A 15,723-nucleotide genomic window follows, 5' to 3' on the forward strand; every position below is an offset into this window, starting at 1 on the left:
GACGCCCATTTCATATGCATAGCACACAAAACATAAGCATATCATCCAACATAGCCACAAACTAGTGCCTTCAAACATAGATCTTTTGGAATTAACCACATGATAAACCATTTCATAAGAAATTACATAATTTAAATCTTACCATTCTTTCATGAACACAAGCATATTTCCATTTGCACACTTACCATTTCAATGCATAAGTAAACATAATACAATCCAACCAATAGCTTGGCACATGCATAAGCATCAAACAACAACACATGTTAGCATACTTGAACATATTTCACATGAACTCAACATGGATAACCATTATACTTGAATATGATTCAATTGGATATAACATCCTTCATAACATAACATGCTTACCATGTATCTCATCATTTCAATATATTTCACGTATACATGTATTTGCTCATATTGAATATTTATCGTTTCCTTTTCCAATTTATGCCTGTTGAACCAAATAGAATATCTTTGGATACCTGGGATAGCTCACACAAAGTATGGTAACTCATATAACTGTAATGCATCAATTCATGTACATATATGCTCACATGAGCTATGAATAAGTGTGCTCACACGAGGTGAAAATGGGCCTGCTAACACGAGTGTGGGTCAGAATGTAGCTACACGATGCTACTCACAGGAGCTGTGGAGTGTCCGCAACACGTGCTAGACCTCAACCATTGGTAAGATATTCAAGACCAGCAACCAAATCATGTAAACCAAAATTTGTATCCTACGAATTCCTAAGGTTCAAATGGGGCTTGATAGTCATTGTACGTCGTTGAATTTCTATCGTTTCATGACATAATAAATTGCATAGTAAATCTATATATTAATTCATGTACAATTGAATGCCCTATTAAACAGTCAATTTAACTCACATTTAAGTGTTTAGAGTTCATACGAACTTACCTGGCTAAATTTCAGAAATGTCAAAGTATAGGGGCATTTTGATAATTTTCCATTCTCGTTGATTTTCCACCCGATCTTGATCTAAATTAATAATTTCATTCAACCTATCAATTTAGACAGTAAAAAATGTATTTTATGCAATTTAGTCATTTTTGACATTTTACAAAATTACCCTTAAAGTTTTACTTTTATTCAATTTAATCCTTGGGCCTAAATCAAGCAAATTAACCTCTCTTTTTTTCCAAATTTAAGCTTATCCAAATGTTCGTGGCACCCAAAAAATCCTACATTTGTATTAATTTCACATTAAATCCTTGTATTTTTACTATTTTAACAATTTAGTCCTTAATCAATAAATTCATCAAAAAGCACTTAACAAAATACTTTTAATTATCAATCAACATTTCAAATTCATAATTTAACATAAAAAATCACAAGTTTCATCAATGACAACATTCAAAATCTTTAACAGTTTTCAAAATTAAAGATATGGGCTAGCTGGACCTAGTTGTAACGATCTCAAAAACATCAAAACTATTAGAAACTGGTAGCTTAGGGACTTACATGCAATGAAACATGGTTGGCTGAACTTCAAACTCTCCCATGATGGTTCAGTGATGAACCAAATGGGGAAGAGAACTATTATGTTTTCTTATTTTATTAACCTTTATTTTATTTTTATCATTTAATAATAATATAATAACATATAAAACACATAAAATTAAATGAAAATGAAGCTTTAATCGTACACCAACTAAAGAATGGGTAATTTTCCCATTAAGGCCACCCAATTATAATTCTTTAATCAATTTAACACCTTTAAACTAATAGTAATTGATTTGTTCAACTTTTACGATTTAGTCCTTTTTAATTAATTAACTATCGAAATGTTAAAATTTTTAAACGAAACTTTAATACCACCTTAATGGCACTTTGTAAATATTTATAAAAATATTTTTGGCTCGGTTTATAGAAATGAGGTCCCGATACCTCATTTTTTAAAACCACTTGACCTTAGGGTCATATCACTTGAACTTAATAACTCGCTTATATAACATAAATTATCAAATCAAAAACCTTTATTCATATCTTTAGTTGTAGTATCCTCAATTCCAACGTTGGTGCATCGGGAGGCGATCAAGTTGTTGGCGTCGTTGCCGGGGAGTGATAACTCTTGAAAAGATTTATATTTCATGCCTTCAGACCCAGCTAATTGCTTGTACTGGGTACACTTAGTGGCTTTTTAGGACATTTTATTAGTATTTTTATCATTTGCATTAGGAGCTTTGACTATGTTTATGTAACAACCCAATTTTCAGTGATGTCAGAAAAAGTGGTTCGAGACCACTAAAATCTGACAAGTGAGCTTATAAATTATTATTTAATATTTATGAGTCAATTTTAAATTTAGGAAGACTTATGAATTAGTGATTTGTGCTTTAGAAATATTTATCAAATTAATTAGTTTTGAAACTGAGGTATCGAGATCTCGATTTCATAAACTGAGCTGTAAATATTTTTATAAATATTTATGGAATGTCATGGAGTTAGTATTAATTTTTGTTAGGAGATTTTAATGTTTTGATAGTTAATTAATTAAAAGGATTAAATTAAAAAATTGTTGAGACTCGTTCAGTAAATTGCATTCGTAAGTATTTATTAAAAATATTTACGAAGCTAGTTGTGTATTTAATAGGTTTCGGTTAAGTGAATTAGCTTAAATTAAGGTTAATTAGGTATAAGGATTAAATTGAATAAATGTGAAAGCTTAGTTATAGATTAGAGAAAAGTTGGAGGACTAAATTAGGAAATAAACCATAAATGACAAATGTATGGTAAATTATAATTCCATGTGTATGTATAATGTACATATATTTATTTATATTAAATACATACTTAATGTTTAAGTATATATAAAATATTATTATCTTATATTATCTTATATTATATCATATTATATTAATTAAATAAAGTAAATAAATAAATAAATTAAATTATGACAAATGTGTGATAATAATAATGTATATGTGTAATAAATACGTATGTACATTTGTAATACATATATATATATTTGCTTATTAATTAAGAAATAATAATATTATATTAATATAATAAACAAAAGGTAAATAAAAAAATAAAGAAACAAAGAAACAGAATAGCAAAAATGAAAACAGGGGAAAGAAGGGAGAAAAAGAAAGAAAGAAAAGAAAAAGGGAAATTAGGGTTTTAAAGGTTCCAACTTCAAGTGGTAAGTCAATTTAATCCCTCTTCTTATAATTTTTGAGTTTTTGGAATTCTAGAACAAAATACTACTTTATTTATATTGAAATTTTGAAAGATAGTTAGTTTTAGATGTAGTTCATGTTGAATTAATTGAAGGATTAGGGGTTAAATTAATAGAATTTCAAGTTAGAATTGAGTAATGGATTGAATTATAAATTTAATTATAAGTTTTGAATATTAGGGACTAAATTGAAAAAAATTCAAAATTAGGATTTTATGGTGAAATAAGAGAGTTGAAATTAGATTAAAGTGGAAATTTTTGTAAGAAAAAGAATTAGTTTTGATTTAAGGACCAAATTGGAATTTAGGTAAAAGTTGAATATAAATTGAAACATTCAATGTTAAATTGTGTTGTGTTGATGATTTTCAATTATTTTAATTTCGTAGCATTCGTTGAACCAGAGACCTCAGCTAGGAAAGGAAAAGACAAAGTCAACGAGGAATAGCTCGGAAATTACAGTTTGTATTTCTATAATCCGAATTTTAATTATTATTTCTATGTTTTGGTTTATATGTTATGGTAATTAATTAAGGTAAGTATTAGCAATTGTTATTGAATTGAATTTGTATGGATATATGTGATCGATGTGGAAAATTGAATATAGGATATATGTTATATTTGAAAAATATATTGATTGGGAATGTGATGAAATTGATAAGAATATGTAATTATTATGAAATTTGAATATTTGTTATTGAAAAGTGAATTGAATTGTACTAAATTGAGAATATGTGATTAATTGAAATGTGTATTGATTGGAAACTGGAAAGTGAATTGAATACCTTATTAACTGTATCGAGCTGAGTCGAAATTAGTTGGCATGCTATAGGATTGAAAGTGTTTAGGGATACTTCGACCACGAGTCAATGAGACACTGGTGTCAAATTATTTCTTCATATAAATTCGATGAGGTACTAGGTAACAACTTACTTAGGCGTGGCCGATGAGACACTAGGTGTCACTATATTACTTCGAATTATCCGATGAGGCACTGGGTGCCAAACTTGTGTGTTTTGGTTGGATCCGTATATTCACCAAAGTTCGAGTTGTGTTAATAGGGGTAAATAAATGAATTGATAATAAAATTGATATTGAATGATATTGAATGTGAATTTGAAATTGGACACTGAATTGAATTGTATAAATGAAATGCATGAACCAAGGGTTCATGAAAGAGTATTGTTATTGCCAAGTGATATGTAAATTCAAAGTGAGAAAAGCTATTTAAAATAGCTATTGGTGAAAATTAAATGTGTGATAAATGATTTATATGTGAATTGATTAATTGAATGGATTTAAAAATTGTATGAATTAAATGTGCATGTTTAATTATTTTGTTTTAAAGTATTCAGATTATGGAAATACCACTGAGTTTTATACTCAGCGTATGGTTTGTTTTTGTGCGCAGGTTAGGTTAAAGTTGAATTGCTGAATTAGCATCCAAGGCCAATCCCGAACTCGTTGTGGTGAAATACATATCTTTTTGGTGATGGCATGTACTTAGGACATTTTTGTTTGTCATTTTGAAAAGTGTTGCAAAATATATTATAAATGTTATTGAATACATAAATATATAAGTTTATGTACTATATTAAGATTATAAATAGTATGTTTTGGTATGAAAATTAGATTTGATTTGAATGAAGTAATTGAATTGATTGAGATTTTATATGAGAAATAATATATTTGTTAGATAGTTATGTAATGTTCATATTTGATCCGAAATATCCGGTAATGCTTTGTAACCCTGTTCCGACGACAGATATGGTTTAGGGGGTGTTACAGTTTACATGCTAGATACTTTTAATCGTGTGTGGAAAGGGTATGTTTGGTGGTTTGGTAGGTACAGGATATGGAGAAAGAAATAAAGGAGTGAAGGTTTGTCGAGGCAGAAGGTTGGACAGTTCGCCAACTTGTATGCCCTGGAAATTCAGGAAGATGACCGAGTCAACACTCATGCAAACCAGTTTTAGCCCAACTTTACTTGTATTAAAAAAATATGCCTAAAAAAAAGGAGAAGATATTGTGGGCTGTTGGAGCTATTTTAGGAAGAAAAAGCCTATAAAAAGCTGAAGGAGGAAGCCTTAAGTGTGGAGATCCAAAGGCAACAATAAAGGTTAGCGATTGGGTAAAGTTGAAAAGGGGAGACTGAAGGCAGTCCCTCTCAGCTATCATAGGATGTTATGCTGCTGGGTTGAGGATTGATTTGGCAACCATCTCCCTAAGTTCTTCCATTATTTCCTATTTTCTTTTTAGTAAATTGAATTGATCAAAACAATATTGGATGTTATTTCGAACTTGAATTTTAATCACCAATCCATGAGCTAAATTTCATAGGGTTAGGATTACATGATGTAAACTTTTATTTTCTTTAATGGTTGAAGCATATGTTTTATTTAATCTACTATTTCATTCAATTGTTTTAATTTCCTAAATGTATGCGTATATTCTATAGACATAGATGAATATGCAGTATGCCTATAAAACTGAATCTAATTCTGAAAAGGTTGGATTAGTTGGACTGTAATTGAATGATATGAGCAAATACACTACAAATACTTGTAGTAGACTCTAGACACAAAGCAACATTCATTTAGAATGAAGAAAAAATAATGTAGGGTACCGTGATAAGGCCTATAGACACATGCTAGGTAACTTGAGACCTTGCTCTAGAAAGAAATAGGTCACTTTAAGTCTCTTCTGAACAGTAGATATAACGCCCCAAAAATCCTAAAATCCCAAACTTTCTTTGTTTTCACTTTTGATAAAAATTGTGTTTTATGTTCCTAGCCATGTGACAATTATAGTAGGTCTTAATTAAGGTTTGAGTTCGAACCTAGGAATAAATGAAATTATAATTTAATTATTAAAAGAATCAGGGTTGGCAAGTAGTTGGGCTTTAAATGAAAATAGGGGAAAAATAGCATCAAAAAGCCTTGTGGAAGAGTGGCTAAGTGACACCACTTAGAGTGCAGGGAGGTGGCGTTAGTAGCTAGCAAGGAGGTCCAAGGTTCAAATCCTAGTTTTATGTTTCAGAAGTTTAATTTTGGCCTTCTAGAAGGATTAAAGTGGCGTGAAGATGGACTCTAAGGGAAGTGTTTAGAAGAGAAAATTAAGGAACGGATCAAGGGGTTATCAGGGAGAAAAACAAGGAGATGAGAAGGGAGAAGTGATGAAGCTGAATTGGGAATTGGGCATGGAAAATTCAGCTATAAGGGCTATAAATAGGGGTCGAATACAGGGTTGCCAGGCTACTGCCGAAATTCTTCTTCACCTTGTTGCCAAAAACCTCTTTTTCCAAAAGTCGAAAACCCTTTTCTTTTCAAGATCCAAAAAGCCAAAAACCCTTTTTTTTTCTTTCTTTTCTTCCTGCCGATTTCTATTCTTCTCTACACTATTTTCTTTGTTTCACTTAACCGATTTCTTCTTCTACTCTTTTTCTTTAATCTGTACCAAATAAACCTTATTCACCATACTATGTTCGAAAAGTCGAAAAGCTGAATCTCCCAAGGGATGAATACTCTTTGACCGAATCTAGTGTAAGTGTTGCTTCTCCAATCGATTTTCTTTGCTAGGTATCGATATTGTCCCTCACTCTTTCAATCAACTTTGGCAGGGAATTAGTATCGGATCTCGGATCTTAGCTCTCTGCCGAATTGCTCTTTAGGTGTTTGCGGTTTTGGCAAGTATTCCTCATTCATTGGCTAAGGTTGGCTGAATAGCCAAAGTAAGGTAAGAGGACTTGTGCTGGATAGGAGTCAACTATTATTCTAGTTTTAATAGTTATGATTGGTGCAGATTTAGGAGTTGATCGTGGTTAGTGAAGGGGTTGTTATACTTATCGCGCAAGGTATGGTTAAGGTGAGATTCTGGCTTTTGGTAAAGTATTCGATAAGTATGTAAGATTAATCTTTGAGTGATATTGATTGTAGGTTTGGGCTAAGGAGATCACATCACGCTTGCTTACCAGGTGTGTACATACACTGCACAGACACTATCAATCGTCAAAAGCCGAAATGCCGAAATGCCGAAAAGCCAAAATGCCAAAAAGTCGAAAGTTTGGCTATGGTAGTTTTGCGAGTGCAGGAACACTCGTAAGGGGGAGACTAATAGGTTGCCTGAGACCCACTGGTGATTTCGTGGACTTGGGTTGTGATTTGGCCTTACGGGCCAGAATGGGCTAAATGGGCCCGATGGGCTGTTGGGCCCATAATAGGCAAAAACTGAATATTGATGCTATGTGATAGGAATTTTTATGTGAGCATGAATATGAATGTGACTGGGCCTAATGGGCCATATACAGGTGATTTGAGCCTAATGGGCCATATGAATATGAATGGGCTAATGGGCCAGATATAGGTATGTGAATTTGTTTGGGGCTTTGTAAGGGGTTTTGGGCCTAGTATATGATATCCACATAAGACTTTATTAATATATTGCTACCGTGGACAAGTCAAAGGGTTAAGGTGTGGCAACGGGTATATGCATGTCTAGGATTGGATCTAGGTAGAGCTTGGTACTTAAGCGGTCTTAATGACTCACCTCCTCTTCTCTGGATTCCTACCTAGTGCATAGTGTTCGTTCATCTTAGGTTGTATATGGGTGGGAATTATGGAATGGAGGAAGTATATAAGGATCGCATGGTTGCTTGACAATCATGGATTCACCGATGGCTTTTAAAGCCCAATATGTAAATGAAGGTAGTTCCACAACCGGGCTACCATGGTGTATGGGCTGGGTGGGTCGATATTCATATCCCCACATGGTGTGATAAGGGACGGAGCTGGTGTGTAGCGGATGGATAATTCAAATGGGATTGCATTGCATGATTGATGAATGATGTTTTGTTTGGATGTTTGTTTTTTCTGAGGGTTGTACGCACTGAGTTTACGAAAACTCACCCCCTCTTTTATTTTATTTTCAGGTGACGCTCCGTAGAAGGTTCGATGTCTGGAGGGACTCTGGGTGGCCAGCTAGCAAGATAAATTGGACTTGTTGTTTTTAAGTATATAAGTTTTTATTTCATTAAGCATGTTTCAGATCAGATTGTAATAAGGTTTTCATTATGTTTACTTGAATTATTGTTATTATTTTCATTGTAATCACACGAAGTTGAACATGGGTTTCCTAAATTATAGTATGCTTTCTACGTTTCTACAATTAAATTTTTAAATGATAAGTTTTCTTAAATCAAATGTTTTAAACAAGGTTTTCGCAACTGAAAGGTTTTTTTTTAGTTTCTTCTATTTTAAGAAGGGTTTTCAATGAAAACACGATTTTCGCTAAAACACCTCAATGTAACATGCCAGATTTGGCCGTAGCGTCTGGGCCGTGTTTGGGGTGTTACAGTAGATTAAGTACAATTTTGTTAAGGTATTACTGAAAGTAAGGGCAGATTCTTAGTAATCCCAGCTTTCTAATCAATATCGTAGAGCTTCAATCCGTTGTTGTAGCATCGTTGCCATAGCATTCTTAGTTATTTATTTATTCACTCATATTTTATTCATGTAATTATTCTCTTAATTGCCATTGCATTTTTTCTCTTCCTTTGGTTTAGCACTTTCCAATATCAATCAGTATACATTTCACACTCATCCTTATTATTTTAATTTATCACTGCGTACTTAACTCGACTTTGCCATAACATTAATCATTATCATAACTTTACCATTTCTATAGCTAATCTGATCCCTATAGAGACAATCTCACTTATTAGTTTATTACTTGATTCGACATGTATACTTACACAATTCCCATATCATTTTCACACGCGACAAGTTTTTTACGCCATTGTTGAGGATCAGCAATTTGGTGTAAATTGGCTTGGTTATTTTACTTAATTCCATTAGTTTTATTTAACTTAGTTGAATTTAGTTTCTACATGTTTTCCATTGGTACATGAGAAGAGGCTTTCTACATGTTTGCCATTGGTGCATGAGAAGAGGCTTTCTACATGTTTGCCATTGGTGCATGAGAAGAGGCATTCCTACTAACAAAGAATATCCTTTTGACCTAGATATCAAAAGAACTTTTCGAAGAAGGAAAAAAGAATTACGAATAACGACTAGGAACGGGAATGATCGTAGTCTTAATGATAATTCGAATGGTTAAGATGCTAATCCTCCTATTCGTAGGGTGATACATATGAATGATAATTTGAATGGTCAGGGCACTAATCCTCATATTCATAGGGTGATTGATCATCGAGATAGACCAATCCGAGAGCATGTTTTGCCAATTTTGGATGACCTGAACCCAGGGATAGTCAGACCACAAATACAGGCTCAGTTGTTTGAACTAAAACCAATAATGTTTTTAGATGTTACAAACAGTGAGACAGTTTAGTGGACTACCTACGAAAGATCCAATACTATATTTACAACATTTTCTAGAGGTTTGTGACTCATTTAGGAAACAGGGTGTACCTGAAGACACTCTACGACTTAAACTATTTCCATATTCTTTAAGAGATCGTGCGAGAGCATGGCTGAATGATTTGCCGTCAGGAACAGTGACATCATGGAATGATCTTTTCCAGAGGTTTTGCTACGATATAATCCCCCAATATGAATGCCAAGCTTAGAAATGACACCACTTCTTTTAAGCAATTGGATGATGAAACACTATATAAAGTTTGGGAACAATTTAAAGACTTAATTCAGAAGTGTCCGACTCATGGATTTCAACACTGGGCTTAGATAAAAATATCCTATAATGGGTTGAATGCGCATACGAGGATAAATATTATAATAAAAAGCTTTGACCGGCAATCTTAATCTCAATTTTTTTTTTGTTTTCCAGATACTATTCAATTGGGCTCTAAAGCTATCCGGATTGTAGGGTTTTGTCATCCATGCCATCCCTAAGAAAGTTGACTTTCCTTTGAGGGCTACCAGCTAAATTTTCACTATCAGATATACCAATTCTTCTTCCAGGAGAGAGATATCATCTCTCGACATAGCTATCTTTGTCATCGCCCTACTCACTACCCAGCCATAGCAGACCTATTTCTTTAGGAGACTAACGAGAGAGCACTGTTGACAGTTATTCTTCATATTTCTTTCTTTAACATTATTAATTGAATGTTTGTGTAAATATTAGGATCATTTTATATGTTATACATATTTTGCATGTTTCAAATGTACTAATCTAATTAATTAATTTATAGGTAGAGTTCAATTTGGATTAGTTAAATCTGATTGAGTACAATTAAACCCTAGGATTGACAACCCTAGGAAATCATTTAGGAAAGAATTAACTCGAAATTGATATTTCATACCAAGCATCACTCATTTATGTACGCAGGAACCCTACACAAGGACATCATTATATTTATGACCTTTAAATGAACAAGGAAGAAGAAACCCGCCATAAGGCTATAGTAACGTCATGGTCAATCGAGTAACTTCCTTATTATATATTTGAGGGTTACACATTAGGGACAATGCATTATCTAAAGTGTGGAGGGGTAACATAGGAAGTTTATGCTTAAGTTTTTTTCATAATTTTTTTTATCTTTCTTGTCTAAAGTGTGCTTGAGCTTGTAGAAATATTTTTTTTTATCTTTCTTGTCTAAAGTGTGCTTGAGCTTGTAGAAATACAAGTGATTAGATAGGAGCATGTATATAAGATGATTGTCTTTATTGTAAATTTGGTATCATAGTGAGTGATTTTAAATTATCAATTACTAGTCTAATTAGTTCTATATATTACACTGTAAATAGACATTAAGTAATTCAATATACCAAATGATAGAAAAAAAATACAAGGAAACGAGTATGTTAGTATGAAAAATAAACGACTAGAGTTGTGATTACTTAGTCGACTAATTCATGAATATTGAGATACCTAGGGATGACCCAAGGCATTATTTAGTATAAACCGACAACCAAAAAGCTAACATTATTCATTGACCTTTAGTATCATATTTGAGCCAAAAATCTCTTCATAAGAAACCTTCATACAAAACCCAAAGCCAAAAAGTGAATTGTACTTACCCTTTTTCTTTGGTCCCTAAACGACGGAAAATTTGACGTCAAGCCATACGTATTGAGGGATAGACAGAGACATAATAGTGGTTTTGTAAAAATAGAGTAAAATAGGAAGAAGCGGTGTGATATATTAATTATAGGTTAAGCTAAAAATATGCGAATAAAGAAAATTTCAAAAAAAGTCAAAAAGAGTGGAAAAGTACAAAATCAATAGAAAAGCATTATGAGTGAGAAAATTTAGAAAAAGTCAAAGTGATCCAAAAACAAGGTCCCAAAAATAGAAACACTCGATCATTAGTGTACAAAAACTCGTAAGTTGACCATAATTGCTATTATTACACTATGACTTCCCACATGGAGAAACAAGGAAGGTGAGAGAAGGAGAGTTAATATGGTGAGTGGGAAAACGACACTAAAGGGGGTGAATAGGGAACAATATAATATGCCAAACTAATTTCGTGCTTTGAATGGCTTTGATGATTCTTGTTTTTCAATTAGATACCAAACTTAAGCCTCAGAGCGTTACAAGCCGAAAAGTCTTATGTGACCTAGGTAAATATGTCTGTGAGTGGACATTGTGTTAGGTGATCATAATAATAGTTGTTTCTATTTTACTAGTATAAACAAAAGCCTTATGTAATTTCTTGATGGACCAATATATTCGATGATATTTCTATTTATATACTTTGTAATATGACTGAACTGAGGTGTTTGAAGTTCTGTAACGCCCTAAATTTTGGGTCTAGAGGTATTAGGTCTTGAGTATGGGAACAGTTAGGAAGCTGCTCATTAATATTTAGTTGTGTAAGAAAGTGACACAAATGCATGTTGGTTTTAGTGGTCAAGCGTCCTGAGAAGTTTCTAAGAAGTCTTGGGTTCGATCCTGGGTAGGTGCAAAAAGTTTTATTTTTTAAAGGATTAAACACTGTCTCTTGGCAGTAGGCTTTTAAATAAAAATGGGTAAAGCATGTCAGAAACAGCCTACTAGCCTAGGGGATAAGTGGGGTGCTATGGTTATTTGAGGTCTGAGGTTCGAATCCTACTTTGAGCAGTGGAGTGTTTTATTTTGCTGCACTGGCCGTGTGGGTAGCAGAGGGTGACTGAAACATTGTTGAGTGGAGTGGAGTTTGAATTGGTCTTGGAGGGATTTTAGGAGGGATTTTAGGAGAGAATTAAGGGAGGAAAATATGGAATTTAAAATGTGGAAGAGTTGGTGCTGAAATGGTAAGCTAAGCCACTCAGAATTCATACTTGGGAGGATTATTCTCCATTTAGACTGTTGTGAGCATTTCGGGTTCTATTTCTTTTACTCTCTGGAGGCTGAGTAGTGCTAAGAAAGATTAGGTAATACCTTTGATTTTTTCCAATTTCAGATTTACACTCCTCTCTTTAGCCAAAGGCTCTCCTCCCCTCTCCCTCAATTCCTTTGATCTATCAAACCTCCTCTTTTGCATCATATTGTTTGGCTGTACTCTCACTCTCTTTCCCTCTTAACACTTTCGGTTGTGACAAAGGGCTACCTCGATTTCTTGTTATTTTTGTGACTTTACTTGATCGATTACTCTATCTTCATTCCTCCTTATCTATTCTTGTTCTTGGTTCGGCAAGTGTTCTTTGATCATTTGGGTTAGGGCACACTATTCTCCTCTCCCTCTATCCCTATTGCTTTTCGTTGGACAAATGTTGATCAATCCTCCTCTTTGGTTCTTTACTGAATCTGTTCTTTCTCATGCACTCAACTCTTGAATACCGTTAGTTCGATAAGTATTTTAGTAGGGGAAAAGTATGCTTTAATCATTTTTAAGAGAAGTTGTCATTTATTATGGAGTAAGTTCTAACTTTCGGTTATGTCGACTTCTGTTGGGCAGCAAATTGTATCGAACTTGGTTTACCTATGGAGCTATAGGGCCGTATCGATTGAAGTAGTGGAAGTAAGTGATAGTAATGATTTCATTGGGGACTGTTTTTGTATTACTACTGCTAAGCATGACAAATGTTGGTCATGGATTTGTCTTATGTTGTAGATGATTATTTCAGGAGCATTACGTATTAAAAATCCTATAAGGTGTGTAACTACACTACTGTAAATGTAGATCGGCAAAAGCCAGAAAAGTATGAATATTGACGCTACACAAGCATGTGCTCGCTTGTGTGGTAATCCGAACGCATAGATGTGGGCGTTCGATTGTAGAAGCCACCATGAGCAAATTCATGGGCTTGTGCCGTTTTGGGCTACATGGACCGAGTGGGCCTTATATAAGTAAATCAGACGGATGAGTGGAGACTATTGGGCTAGGCTGTGTAGTTTACATGGCAAGGCCATTTTTGGGCTTTATGGGCCACACGGGCGTGTAGGCCCACACGGGCCCGTAATATGAGCCTTAGGCCCATTTTCACTATATGACTGTTAATGTTGCATGGGTCGCCTGAGATCACTGTGAGCCTACTGTTGGGTCGGTAAGTATACCTAGACCCTCAAATTGGTGAATAACTGTTTTGCCTTTTTGAGGTAAAATGATTGTTGTCCCCTTATGGTGTAAAATGACTGTTTCGCCCTTTTGTGGTTAAATGATTGTTTTGCCCTTATGAGGTAAAATAATTGTTTTACCCTTATGGGGTAAAATGATTGTTTTTCCTTTATGAGGTATAATGACTGTTTTGCCCTTATGAAGTAAAATAACTATTTTGCCCTTACGTGGTTAAATGATTATTTCCCCTTTTTATGGTAAAATGATTGTTTTACCCCTATGTAATGTATACTTATATTTTAGCAGGCTATTGTAACTGTATTGTACATGTACAATATTATGACATGTTGCATGATGCTTTGCATGGGGATGGGTTTTAATATGATTGGAGGAAGTGTATTGTACTGGTAGCTCTGCTGCAAATCACTGATGGTTCTAAGCCTATTATACTAACAGCTCTGCTGCAAATACTATTTAGTGCCACAACCGGTGCTATTTTGGAATATAGGGATAGGTGGGTTGATTTTATCCGCACATGGAGTGTAGGGCTGAACGGAGTGGAGTGTAGAGCCTGGTTGGGTAGGACTTGTATACTATTCAAATTGTTACTGCACTGATTACTGTTGCATGACTATTTCTATACTGAAATGGGCTACAGCCCACACTGATACTATTACTGTAATGGGCTAAAGCCCTAACTGAAACTGAATTATTACTGATACTGGATTAGGCCTAGACTGTTTTGTTCATTGTATGATTGTTTATTTGTTTATTAAGGGATTACAAACTGAGTTTTTGTAAACTCACCCTTCTGCTTATCTATGCAGGTAACCCTTAGATGGATTGGTCTTGCGAGGGACTCGAAGGTGGCCACACAACCGCTCATGCTTTCATTTTTTCCTTTTTATTTAAGTAATTTAATTCTAGTATTTTTTTGTAATAAGGCCTCTTTAAATTTTTAACATTTAATTTGGGGTTTTATTTATATTGATTTATATCTACTAGCAATTGGACACGGGTTTTTAGAAAATAAATGTTTTTCCAAGATACCCCGAATACGTAAACAGTTTTAAGAGCTACTGCAAGAAAACAACGTTTTACAAGTAAACTCTAGTATGCAAGTGTTTTATAAAGCTTCCGCTACAAACGAGGTTTTGAAATTAAGAATGTTTCAAAGTAAATACTTTTGGTAGCGACACAAGTTTTGAAATGAATGACAAACTCAGAAACACACAAAGAGGCTTAATAAAGATTGGACTTTGCAAACGATATCATGCTTTGTGAAAAACACTTCAACGTGACATCGCCAGATTCGACCATAACGTCCAGGCCGGTTTGGGGTGTTACATTCAGTGGTATTAGAGCCAGGTTGCAAAACTCAGCTGTGGATTTGAGTTTTTTTCCAAAACTTAGAATTTCTAAAAAAAACTATTTCAAATGATTTGGAAGTATTTTGAAGTATTTTTATACTAAATGTATGTGGTACATTGAGTCTCCGCACCGATCGTGTAAGTTCTCTCTGAAAACTTTGTTTTGATTCTTGACCGAAACTGCCGTAGGTAGGATTACTGAGACTACTAAAGGTAGTAGACTATACTGAAACACTCTACTTAGGGTAAACTAGAAACTGTAGTAAGACTACGATTTACGAAAATAAACTCTGAATTACTAATACTGTCTCCATAAAATATCTATTAATAAACACTGGAACTGTAAGCTGATGCATAAAACTGTTAATAAGATAAAACACAGATCAACAACACACACCAGACGTACTTGCAGAAGGGGTACAAGAGGCTGCAGCAGAGGCCATGGAGGTGCTCGAGCTGGGTCTCACGATCGTGCGGCTGAGTATTGGATTGACGCATTGCTGCAGTCTATCTATAGACTGTACTGGAATCATTCAGGTTCAATGTGGTAGCACTCTGGAATTAGAGTGTGCAGCAACAGCGTAGTGGTGTAGTCTGTGTATGCAACTGATTTCATAGTTGGAAATTTTGGGGACAAAATTTCTTTAAGGAGGGGTGAACTGTAATGCCCCGAATTTTGGGCCTAAAAGTAT

General features: G+C 34.1%; 1 non-coding gene and 1 pseudogene across 1 annotated transcript; both read right to left on the reverse strand.

Moving 5' to 3' along the window:
- Window positions 1-15,723, reverse strand: part of LOC128290553 (uncharacterized) — a 59,258-nt pseudogene that overhangs the window by 23,555 nt on the left and 19,980 nt on the right.
- LOC128291191 (small nucleolar RNA R71) lies at window positions 9,778-9,884 on the reverse strand. Its single transcript, XR_008280967.1, has one exon. It is a non-coding gene; the product is annotated as a small nucleolar RNA R71 (small nucleolar RNA).

The sequence above is a fragment of the Gossypium arboreum genome, chromosome 3, assembly GCF_025698485.1.
Source record: "Gossypium arboreum isolate Shixiya-1 chromosome 3, ASM2569848v2, whole genome shotgun sequence".
Taxonomy (NCBI): Eukaryota; Viridiplantae; Streptophyta; class Magnoliopsida; order Malvales; family Malvaceae; genus Gossypium; species Gossypium arboreum.